We start from the raw sequence: 13648 nt of genomic DNA on the forward strand, positions 1-13648 counted from the left end.
TTTATTGTGAATGTGTCTTGTGTGTGTGTAAACTTAAACTGTTTAAATAAGCTAGAGCAAATTTTAGTGACCTTATCATGGTTTTGGATAAAAAAGATATTTCATAAAGGGGGGTGTCCAAACTGGGTAGCTGGCCCAGCAAGTGGGGAATAATGAGATACTCCATAATTTCACAAACCACACACCAAATTATTGACACTAATAAAAGAAAACAGCCTCCATCTCTAAAAGATGGTTTTGACAACTTCCAGTTAAACATTCACAGCAGTGAAGTATCTCTTAAAAGAGCTTTGCAGCTGGATAGTCTGCATGGCATAATCTATGTAGGATGTCAAAGGGTGACACAGATTGCACAGGAAAATTAAGCACACATAGAACAGTTAAAGAAGTTTTGCTTCTTCACTTCATGTCAAACTAACTGAAATTTAGAATCATTCTTTTTTAGTGGCACTGGAGAAGTAATTACATTAGAAGGTACAGAAGGTCTTGCACCTTTAGACAGGGATAAGTACCATTTGTCCACACCTCTCCAGAGAGGGACTTTTTTTTTTTTAAGATTTTGGAACTTAACTCACCAGTTAGTCAAATAAATATTAAATAGTTATTGAAGTACATTATTTTATAGACTATATATGTTGTGTACACAATGCAATGCTTTGCATGCAGGGGCCCTGTTTTGGTCACAGCCAGTGCTTGTGCGGGTCCCAAGCCCTGATGAATGGGGAGGGTTGTGACAAGAAGATCCTCTAGCGTAAAAACTGTTGCCAAAGCAACCATTGGAGTCACAGAGCTAACTTGCTGCAGCGACTCCAAACAGGGAAAAAACTGAAAGAGTGGAAAACCTAAAACCCTATACAAAATATTATATTTCATATAGTCAGTTGACTTGAGAAATAAATCCCTCAATGACCTGTGATAGCATGGCAATGTGTCCAGGGTGTGCTGCAATGCCTTCCCCCAGTCAGCTGGGATCTCTTCCAGTCTCTCTGCAAACCGAGCAGGTTGCCTGTAGAATGAATATTGCAGAAATCTTCATTATCTACCACCTTAACCAAGCTGGGTCACAAGCTGTAATACAACCAGAGAGGAACACAAATGTACCACAAAAGTCACACTGCACACAAAACACAACAGTTTAAATAATAACATAAAATGCTCCACAGACTTTTTAGTTCAGTCATGATGAGATAGCTTTGTTACTAGTTCTCTCCATGTTATATATGGTGTGCAGGGAGTATTTTTTATTATTTCACTCATGATATGTGCTTATCTCACCCTCTTAAACTGTACTGCTATTCTGTCACCTAGTGGCTGTAAAACTCAAACAATTGCAGCTGGCCGGAGTTTTGTCGTACTGTTTAAACATATGGTAAAAAAAAAAAAAAGAAAAAAAAAAACAAAAAGAAAAGTGTCCTATATTTTGAGGATTTTCTATGCGACATATAGATAAAACTCGTAGTTTAGCTTTTTGAAAAAGGGTCCAACTTGTCTATTAGGCAACAATTGCTGTGTCCTCATAGTTCCACCAGAGGTCAATATAAACCAAATAGTTGATGTATTTCTCTGTGTTGTGTTAAGAAATTTCCACATCAAATGATCTACTGTGTATTGTGTATTTTACTTTACTTCACTTCACTGAATGTACTTGTAAAACCAGAGAGAGGGGGCCCCATCGTCTTTTCCAACCTTCAGTGCTGACCCAACTGTGCAGAAATCATGAAAAATTGTTGGTAGATATGTCAGTGTCCGACTGTTTCAGTCTGAAAGCCTGTTTCATGTATGCTGTTATTTTATGGGCTACTCTCGCTTTGCTTTCTACTTTAACTTTATTTTATGAAAATGTGTTCATGCTTTGAAATAAAAGCTAAGCTTTTATTAAGCTTTCATATGTTTGCATTCGTGCTCATCATGCGTGTGCTGTTATTGGCATCACTTTCTTCCTGATTGCCCTCCACAGTGTTTCCTTTGCATCCACATTCCCAATGATGCTAAACTTTCAATATTAGCAGTGCATTGGGTCAGGTCATAAGTGACTCTGTCCATATCTGCCTTAATTACAATTATAGTTCAAATAAAATCGAGTTTGGCTGTGCGCTAATTGTTGCATCACCCATAATCTGGAACTGAAATTCTGATTATATAACATGTTGGTGGTTAGCCATTTGTATTTGGGAATGAGGTCATATTTAGGCTTCAAGTCATGATCCAGCTAAATGTCAAACTGCACTTTTGCTGGAGTTGCAGCAGTGCTGGCAACAGCCCCTAGATGAGCTAAAAACTGCTTCAAAGAATTGAAATCCAAACTCATGTCACACCATCCACATTCTAATCTGGATAAGTCGCTTATCCGTGCTCAGAGAACAGGTGCCTGGCAGGGAAGGTCAGCCAAAAAGTCTTGCATGTTGCATTAAATGTCCAATATCTTTGGAGGGACTAGGGATATTTTGTCCGCTGATAGCCACCAGCTTTATGAGGTTTATGAAGGGACTTGGTTCCACACAGGGTTCAACAGCACAGCAGTCAAATTGTATTTAAACTCAAAAATACAGCTAATCAGGAAACTGTAACAGACTATTTAAAAAAAAAAAACACACATCCTGTGTACACAATCTTTGACTAAATCTAAATCTTTCTGCACTATATTGGTGGAGATGAATCACACACAATACTGGGCACCCAGGTTACTTCTGTGATGTCACAGAGATTGTATCCTTAAAGGCCCTCTCTGTTTCATCTCCTCTTTGCCATAGAAGGACTTGATAGCTTTGGCAGTGATGTTTAAAAGCACCGGGGCCTGACGCTATCCCAGGTTCAGATATGGCAATAGAGAGAAACTCCGAGGAGTGGTTGGGAGGGGGGGGGGGTATTTATACTTATGGAAATAACTGTACAGACTGTAAGGTAATTTCAAGGATCCTAGCTTGAAAGCCATCAGACACAAATGTTTCAAATTAAGATGCAGAAAAAATTGCATCCGACTTTTGATTAAACTCCCCTGCATCATCAGAGCTTACTGTTTACTGAGCGACACGTCATCTGCTCTCAAGTGACCTGGTTCTCCCTGAGGGGCCTTGCAACAGACCTCAGGACCTGCTGCTCATCTGAAAGTCAGCAGTTTAACAAGAGGCTGTGACATAAAATGGCCTGTTGGAGAAACACTGGACACGTGAAAGTTCTTTGCTGCTGTACTGATCATCCAGCTGTAACAATTTTGCCAAATCAAGGTTCAGTCTAAACATCCGAAGAGGTAAATTGGATACACTCTAGTATTTAAAGCTAATTTTCTTTGAAGAGTATACCATGTCTTTATTATGGCTTTGACAATAATAGAATCTAGATTCTAGATAATTCGAAACTATTCTTCTGTTTGCCTTTGAGTTGCTGTTTACAATTTTGCCTAAGTATCTGTGAAATGTAGTAATCTCATTCTTAAGACTGGGCTTTTGTCCGTTAGCGGATTGAAACTGATTCTGTTGAAAAATAAACTAGAATTTCTCCTTTGAGGCTCCAATGAGCTGTTGAGTTTTCCTGGCCCAAGAAATTATTTGGTTAAACTCCATGACCTTTGCTCTGACCTGAAGAGATTCATCGAAGGAAGGATTTAAACAAAATTCCTCTCAGAACTCATAAATACAAAAACAGGCTCAATGTAATGTGAAGACAGTTTGATGAAGTGACGAGAAAAAAACAGTTCAGTCGTGCTAATCAAATTAACATATAAAACATCTGCATATCAAAGTCAAATATTCCATATGTGTAGTGTATTGTATACTGACATACGGCATATATGTGTGTGTATTTATACATCCAAATGTGGCAGAATGATTTTTAATTTAATACATTTCCTCCTCTCTTTATTCCCTGCTTGTTGTCCCTGACCTTGTCTTCATCTCTGCCAGCATCCATCTATCCAGAAATGGCAGTGCTGTCTTGTGTTACACAAACACTTCCAGAGAAGCCATCCACCTCCTCGAAAACACATGCCTGTTTCTACAACTTTCTTCAAAAACAAGCCTACGTGTCCTAACTGATTTATCTTCAAGCTGCAAGCTGTTCATGTGGAATTGATTGAATCACCTCTGTGTTGTGGAGGTAAGAAGTGGAAAAAGTAGGCGAAAAAGACCAAGATGTTTTTTTTGGGGGTTTTTTTGTTTTTGTTGTTTTTTTTGGGGGGTTTTTTTGTGTTCCAGGTAACTGCTGGTTTTCCATTCATTGGAGCCCAAAGAAAATGTATGTTCTTATTGTAAGGCTATAAAGTGTAGACTATTAAGATAAGATAAGATGTGGTTGCTGTATGAGAAAAAGAAATATCATGCACAATAGTAACATCTGAAATGTGATTTACTGGATTTTGAAATTGTGAAAATGGTGAGCAAGAGGAAAATGATAAACGTTAACCTGTTCGCCTGTAACAAAAAACAAGCTGAACAAGTAAAATGTGAAGATGGCTGGGTAAAATTTGTGGGCAAATAATTATCAGAGGACCTCTGGAAGTAAACTAAAGCTCTTGCAGGATGTTTCAGGCCTGCCGAAAGTGGTCCAAGGAAGGAAAGTCAGTATTAAATCAAACAAAGTAACTCATTTTGCCATGTAAGGGGCTAGACTGATGAATTACATTGTTTTTTACATCATGCCGGGGTTGTGTTTGTCATTTGCCTGGGGAAGACGTGGCACCAGGACGCACTATGGGGAAAAAAAAGCAAGCTAGCAGAGGCAGTATGAAGCTTTGGGCAATGTTCTGCTGGGAAGCTGTAAGTCCTGTCATTCATGTGGATCTTACTTTAACACAGTGTGTGGCTTGTGAGTGGTTAGTTGTGGTTAGTTCTCACAGTAAGAAAACATCCACCACAACTGAAGAGCATGAAAGTATGACTTTGTTCACTCTCCTAAAACAAGTTGGTGAATTTAATAAGTCAAAAGTTTGGACACACTGACCTATTTGGAAAGTACTGTATTTCTATTTTTGTTTCATGTATTCTTCTCCCTCTTACCATCCTGACTTCCAATGACCTGAATGACAATTTTGTGTGTGTTCGGGTTTTGACATCACTGTTCATGCTGCGGCCGTTGCCATCAACCCTGTTAGTGGGATTCAAGCGGAAGATTTAGGAGCTTGACATTGTAAATCCCTCATTGATCGCTGGGATTTAATTCGTGCAGCAATCGTGAAGGGCTTTGGCTACTGATGTTTATCCACGTTGGCTTTGAAGGCCTTAACATCTGGGGTAAAGGTCAGATTGTTGCAAGTTCACCGCGAAACTCCACAACCACAAAGGAAATAAGGAAAATTTCCCTTTGCTGGTTTAGAGGCACATGTGCATGACGCCTTGGCCAGAGTCTCCCTTTTAGTAAGCATGGGGTAAAAAAACAAAACAAAAAACTTTGGTTTGGTTGCCAGGCACCACAGTTAGCTGGACAGATTTGGGTTCTCTGGGAATGTAAAGCCTCTTGCTCCCTGTAATCTGTAATCTTAGCTAAACTGCAGCTCCATTGTAGAGAATTAATGTCATCAGCATTCATGAGGACACAGAGACACACACAAAAACCAAAACACAAGAACATAGTGAGAACTATCATGAGCAGTGAATGAAATATAAAGACGCTACAGTGAAAAGGCACTGACAACACCTGATGTAGTAAAAGTATCTAGCAGGTACAGGAGAGTGGAGCAAATCGAGCAAGGGAGTGTGCACAGAAGCTGTGTTGACCCCAGGTGCCCCCTCTCTTGGGGCCCTGTCTGTGCTGGAGGCCTCTGAGGATTTCAGAAGACGTACTACCTCTCTATTAACTCTCTCACTCCACTGGTCCCAGACAGGGCTCTAAATATATGAACTACATATGCCGTTCAAATGATTTATCCCATCAAACACCTGGCAATATCTCATTTCAGGGCAACAGCTTCGCATTCTCCATGAAGGGTTGTAAACTTGTGACCTTTTTGAGTTATAAATTAGCTGATAAAACCAAAGAAACCTTTTCATGATGTACATCATGAAAGTATACCTTTGTTTTGTGTTTTACAAAAAAAAAAAAAAAAGGAAAAAAAATGTTTATTTAAGACTGACTTTGCAGTTCACAGCTCCATTGCTGCCATCTTGGTTGTGCATGACTCAGATGAAGTCTCAGCTAATCCAAAAATGGCAGGCTTGGATCTGAAACCTTAATGCACAACAGGAAATCAGCTATTGAGACCAAAAACGTTTATTGTACAAAGCTGTAAAAATGTTTCCCCTTTTAAGTTGGATTTAATCATCTTTTGGAGCCAGTCTAAAGTGGTCAGTCAAGGAAATGCAGTTTTTATCTCTTCGGAGTTGGCTTAATTTTCCAGTCTTCAAGGTGGCTGCTTGTTGGAGACTGAACATCTAGGTCAGTGATGAGGAACAAACTCCCATGCTGCTTGTATTGAAAGATGACTTCAAAGACCTCCAACTTGTCAATTCTGACCTATTACAACCATTAGCCCACATATGTAGAGGGCACACACTGATATTCTGCCAAAACCATTAGCCCAATTACTTGCATGGCCAAACCCATTTGTCCACTTGTTTGTAAAGTGGGGGAAAAAAAGCATGAGCTTCACATGAAGGCAACCTTGGGCGGCCTTTTCTCCTGGCAATGTCCGTTAAGTGGGTCGCATAAATGAAATGCCTTCAGATCAGTATGTGTGTCACCTCTTTCACTCTAGCACTCAGCTCAGGTCTAATTGCTTTGGGATCCACAGGCATGTGGTAAAGGCTTCCTCTGTTTTTTGACTCTCACCAACAGGAACATGACTTTGATCTTTGAACAGCCAAAGTAGTTTTTCAGCCAAGGGGCGTTCATGGCTTCTCTGAATGTGTATTTGAAGTAGCGTCTAAGACACAGGACAGAGCAGTACACAGTTAAGTGCATATATGGATCTATATGACCGTGACTGTGGATCCATTTATCTTTGAAATGTTTTTATGTGTGTGTAAAAAGCTAGCACTAAAGAGCGTGTGTGAAAGGTTTCTATGAGCTGTGTCAGCACTACAGAAGACCATCTCTTCACAGTGAATTCCAGTCCTTTACTGTAATACATTACAGGCATTAGTGGAACAGCTCTCCGGAGAGCTACACGTCTGACGTCTACGTCTACGTCTGAGCCTGCGCCGACCCACCTCTGCTCCACCACGCCTCATCAGCTCACCTCTTTCACCTGTTCCTCCCAGCTGCACGCCATCATTGATCGGTCAGTCAGTGATTAACAGCCTCAGTCCCTTCACTTCCCGCTGGGTTGTTCTTTGCTCACATATAAGACTTCCCAGCATTCTTTACCTGCCTGACCTCCTGTTGTTGACCCTGCCAGCCTCCATCAGACTCACCAGGCTTCCGTCTCTGGCCATGAATCCCGAGTCTCACGTTTCTGCCTGGTGTTTTCCTGAACTGACACTTCAGCTGGGCTTCTGCATGTCAGCACTGCTGCTTCATCAGCCTGCTCTGCTGGTTCTGGACTCACCTCCAAGCCCCATCCTCTGTCATCTCTGCTGCCCATCGGACTGAATTATTTGGGTCGGAGGACCCAGATAAGTAATCAGAGATACACTGACAATTACCTGAAATGTTTCTTTTCTCTTTTTCTAAGAATCCAAAGAACTTCAGTTCAAATCAATTTTTATTTTCTGTAGTGCCAAAACCAAGACACAATTCTCTTTGTAGACTTATTTAAGGGGATCCGACAGATCCAGTGTATACCCCATATAAGCAATACATAGATGAAATAAAACATTAATTTTTGCTGCCAGGGATTAAACGATCAATACTCTATTCAGTCTTGAAACAAATTGGAAATGATGTGGCATAACCTTGTGGGAAATTGTCAGCCTTGCGTTCTTTTTAAATTCTGTTCGCACATCCCTTTGTGTATGGTCATTTAACACAAGAGGCATCTGCCTACAAATATGTATAAAATGGCCTCAATAACATCCCCCAGCAGAATATGCTGGGACCGGGGAATCCTACTGAGAAACTAACATGGGCACGATAACACAAAACAGATGGCTTCATCTCCAACCATGTTATGACTTACTTTACCGCAAAATCTTCGAGTAGCCACTGGAAACTCAAACAGCAATCCTCCCAAAACCCTGGCCTCTGCTGACCTTGACCTACGTTGGATTACGTCATTCAGTGGGAACACCATGGCCTACTTCTGCCCCTTTGTTTGTTTCTCTTGTCCCATGGAACCCAGAGACCTCTGGAGTAAAAACACTGAACAGTAGCTCGTGGGACAGCCATGCACATTCCTCTGTCTGGGAATGTCCTAACAAACTGCGGATCCATGTAGTTGTTTATAAATGTGAGCGGTTGGTAAGGGGACCTAGGAAATAATACGAGAGCAGAGATATAAGATGAGCCTGTAGCAAACAAAAAGTGCTGGATCTTGTTTATATCTATAGCAAGTCAAGACAAGTCAGTCATATTTGTGGAAAAGTCTCTGCTCTTTCAAGGAGCTCTCCCAAAATCATCTGGATGTATATTAATTCCTTGCTAAATTAAAAGTATCAAAGATGCGGCGCATCAGAAAAGTTAAGGCCTAGGCACAAGAGGATATGTTGACATCTGCGCATCTTGGCAATATATTTGGCCAAGAAGCATGCTGAAATAGAAATCATACATCATGCTGACAGGGCTAGTAGTTGGTGACCTGCCTCAGCTGCTTGGTTAACCAGTCACTCCCAAATGTACATTTCATCTTAGCCTGCTAATTTTTTCTATATTTGGCTGGGCTTCTTTAGCCACTCATTACTAAACCAAACAATAAAAACCACTTTTACATTTGAAACTCCAATCTATCATTGTTTAAGCTAAATTAGCATTACCTAGAGGTCAAAAGTTGACCCTTGAGCACATAAAGACCCTGATCGACGGTTTCTCTTCAGACCATAACATTGAGCAGCAGAGGGCCAGTGGTGTTTTTCTCTAGTTTTGGAAGACCCAAGCTATTTTGAATGGCTGCTATCATGACATTGAGTGGTAGGCTACATGAGATTAGTGGCTGAACTCTGTGGCTCACTACAGCCACTATCTTCAACTCAGTAACACAACAGCAGTGAGCACATGTGCTTTCTTTAGATCTGCAATGAGATTCGAAGCTACATGTTGGTTGGTCCGAGAAAGCCCTGGTGCCACTCTACATGCTTCTTTGTGTGGAGGTATCGCATGCATTGAAAATAAAATGTTCTGTGGACAAGTGTACTTGAAGTTGTGTGTGATTAAACATATACGTGACATTATCGGTTACATCTTAAATCAAAGGGAAAAATGAGAAGGTCAAGTTCAGGAAGAAGTTATTTGTCAGAATCTCCTGCTGGCTCAAACAATATATCTAATGTACAAATACGAATTTTCTCACCTAACTAAACAAAAGAAATCTAACAAGCATGCCAAACTTATTCCTTTTTCCCACCATCACTGCTGAGTCCTCTGCCCTGTGTTGCCTCTGCATAGCGCACAGGTTGAAGCAGTTGCATTTACAAGATCAGGTGATTAACTGCGACTTAACAGTGCTGTTCTCCAGTTTGCTTTCGCCTCTGATGGCTTCCAGCGGTTGTTGGCTGTGAAAGGAAAAGCCTGCTGACACAGACCTCAACAACATCTGCGAACACTTACTCTGCTTCAATTAACAGAGTAATGCTTTACCAGACAAAACCACTGTCTCCTGGTCAGTTCAAATCAATGGCTTACACTGACACCAGGATTGGAGCACAGTAGTACATCATCTCAACAGAGCTATCCATTGTTGAAACAAGAGTTCCTCTCCTCAGAGGTTCCATGCATATTTGATTGATTGGTCTCAGAATTGATGCACATGGTATTTCTGCTCTGAAGATCATCTCTAATTCACTGTTTGTTTCCTATTTTCCATGGTGATGTGGTTGTGATGATCAGATTTTTTTTTTAATACAAAGTGCAGCAGGATTGTTTAGGGGCTCATGCGACTGGGCCTGGAGTCAGCACACACTCTGGCCTGACTGTGCACTGTGAGTAGAGGCCATCGAGGTAAACTGCGCCCACTGAGGTCTGAAATGGCGGCGGACAGCAATCGGGTTATTTGTTGGTTTGTTCAAAACAGATGACGGGCAGTTGATTTCATTGAAAGCAGACGACAATAGTCATTTTGGTTGTGCTTAAATTGGCCGGTCAAAACCACACATTGCACCAGCACACATGTGAGCCTTGACAGCAGCTAGGTGTTTGACTCTCACATATACTCACTGGGCACCCTTCACATGTGTCCTATATAACTGGTCTACAGTTTATTTAACACACCATACTGTGCACAACTTTTAGAGTGTCATGAATTTACAACATGTAACTTACAGTATGAAGCACACTAGATGTATGATAATAAAGACAGACTATTCAGCAAAATATACATTTGTATGCTTCCATTTCATAATTTCCCAATATCTATGCTTTTATATTACTTGCTGTGAGAATATTAGCAAGGTTGGCACTACTTTCATCCATACTGTAGCATCTTTCAAGTTATTTTGGGAAATGGCTTTTGTGTGTTCACAGCTAATGGATATTCATTGATAAACCTTTGAGGGAGGGCGGCGCCAAGTATTGATTAGGACTCTGCAAAATGCTCACTAAAAGCACTCAGAGTAGATTACTTAAAGAGGTCAGGAGAGAAAAACAACTGCTGATCAGAAGTTGGTGGCATTGGTTTCAGATTTCCTAATTGCTTTTCCCTACAGGTAATATTTGATACATTGCAATGTTTTCCCCAAAGTAAAGGATCAAGAGGTCAAACTGCTAAATGTTACTTTGATGTCCCATTTCCTTATTTGAGTAAGAATAAAAACACAAGCAAAAACATTTAAAATATCTTTAATCATTAGATAGACTTGTATAATTTACATACTGAATAGTTCTCCACATCAATAAACATGATCAGGTAACATTTTCACTTTTAAAAACCCATTTATACATATATATATATATATATATATATATATGTTTTTTTTCCTCAGGGCACATTGCATTAGTAAATAATAAAAATGCATCATGCCATGAAGATAAAAGGTGTTCCACTCACTCAAGTAAGATCTAGTTTTGACTGATCCAGTGTACTGCAGCTGTCTCAGTGGCTTTTTATTTTTTTTGTCTTTCAATCCTTGCTTTGTGCTGCCTTAGTTCAGCTGTGGATACTGTTCGGATCCTCTTCCCAGCATGCACTCAGTGGGGTGTGTATCAATTCGTTTCCATCTCTTTGAGCTGTTTGGGATGTGAACTAAACACACACAGTGATAAATAAGACTCTTTGAGTAGCTGTCAGGTACCTACAGACCACCATCAGTCCTGGGCGGTAGTGTGTGTTTGTGTACCTGTGTAACAGGAAGGACAAAAACAGCAGGACACCGGTAGTGGATGCTTCCTTTTCACCATGTGCTTGCTGTGTGATGCTCTGACTCACTGTTTCTACCATGACTCTGCCTCCAGGGAGACACAAAATTCAGCACATAATGACACAAACCTGCGAGCAAAGAGCTCTTGAAAACTTTTTCAGGTGATGAACAGAAATGGTGACTATGCTGTGTGTGGATACTGAACAGAGCAGCGTGGGCGTGAGTGTGACAAAAGTGATTAAGAATCAGTATTATCATTGCCTCCATGTACTGCAGTGAAAATGAAAAACCTGAGTTCCTCATATCTGAAGGAACACGATTACCATCCGAACCTGGGCTTGGATTTCTGCTTCTAAGGGAGTTTCAGTTCTCCTTTTTCCATTTTCTTTATTTTCTAATATTCCAAGGAGCAAAACATTTCAAGCCAACGTTGACTGTTTGATAGGTACGGGAAAGTTAAAAAAATTTGATTCCTAGTGTAATAAAAACTATGTTAAGAGTCATTTGAGTGGGAGAGATTAGAATTGCAATTTTGGTGGATTCAACAAGACTGATGTACTTGTTTTTGAACACTTTTTTTGCAGCTGAACAAATACAACAGAAATACAGGTCTGAGATGGCACTGTCCCTTTCCTTTTTTTTTCTATGAAATTGGGTACCACCGTATAATGATGACTTTACAAAGCCTTTTAAGTCTTAGCCAATATTTGATTTATAATTAAAGATTACAAATCATTTATAAATAACACTAAGAACAAAAATTTGGGCTTGCAAAAGTTCTCATTTCTGATTGAATGTTTTCAATCTACTTATCAGTATTCATATTTTTCTCACTTTTTAAGAATTCACATTCACTAAGCTAATCAATAAGAGTGAGTATGCAGTTATAAATCTTAAGTCATTAATTTATTAATGTTCTTTCAGTTTTCAAGTTAAGAATGTAACTGGTCCAATGATCACACAAACTAAAAGGGTTTGGTTACCTATTCTGGTAACCAAAATGTGTTATTAGTGGGTTGTAAATGAACTATACACAGAAAAAGGGACATGAACATTTTTTACTTCCAGCCTTATGATAGCGTATACCTTCTTGGAAAAATATAAATGAAAATATTGTTTGGGTTCATCACAAATTGCAAAGTCACAGTTAATATCAGCACCAAAGGTCACCAGTCATCTGTTTTACCTCACCCGTCATTATATAAACAGTGCTGTTATACTGCTGCTGCTGGACTAAACACTGTCTTATGTAGCCACTAGAGCTGAAACCTGGTTGGTCTCATTGTCATGACAACTGTGTGAATATCCACTTGTCTGTGTAATCATGCTGTTTGTCTTGTGCCCAGAATAGCTGGAGGGTGCCTGGCACCTGAAGCCAAGGCAAATGCATTAAGCCCTGGGCATATGAAAAACCCTGGACATCCCAGCAGCGGGATTTTAGAGCTGTGTTTGTTTTCATCTCCATCCCTTAAAAGAATTTGGAAAGAGAGGACAGACATTTATTTCAACTTTGACAGAAGGTATTTCCCACAAGCTTGCCAGTTAATGACTTTTATTTATTTCTTTTTTTGTTTGTTTTTTTTTTGCTTGTGCACACTGCAATTATCATCCCTCTTTTTCAGAAAACAATAAGGCCACAAGCCATCCTGGTACATAGACTGTCAGCACTCATTAAATCTTCACCAAAGAGCATTTCAAATGATGCTGATGTTCCAATTGTGGACATGATGTGCTCAGTGAAAACACATTAAGCTATCATGGGCCACAGTATATCTTCAGTAAGACAGACTATAGCTTGATGTAATGTGTTTTACACATGTTTCTTGCACTCAAGCTTTTTTTTTATTTCATATGGCTCAGCTAATTTGGAAAGAAAACCACAAACTAGCAGAGCAGACAGTCTCTTTGGCATGCAATACTGCTTTACAGCCAACACATATGTTATAAAAGGAAGGAGGCTTTAAATGACTTCATGTCTATACTGTGGCTGGGTGATATACCATGGCTGAAATACTCATTCAGAGACTGCTAGATGCTCTATTTGTTTTTGAAGAGGGAAAACAGTCCAAGGTCCAGTTTTAGCTCCGTTTTCCTTGCCTGTCTCTGGGACAAGGCCTGTTTCTGCTGTGCCGGTTTTATGGTGCTAAGAGGGCATTGTGTGTGAATGATGTGTGTGTTGGCACAAAGTGAATATTTCCATCAAGCTTGAGCGGTGGTGGAAAGTAGAATAAAAAGGGAGGCAAGAGGAGGAGGGGAGAGGAAACACTTGATTG

Source organism: Echeneis naucrates, chromosome 4, assembly GCF_900963305.1.
Source record: "Echeneis naucrates chromosome 4, fEcheNa1.1, whole genome shotgun sequence".
Classification (NCBI taxonomy): domain Eukaryota; kingdom Metazoa; phylum Chordata; class Actinopteri; order Carangiformes; family Echeneidae; genus Echeneis; species Echeneis naucrates.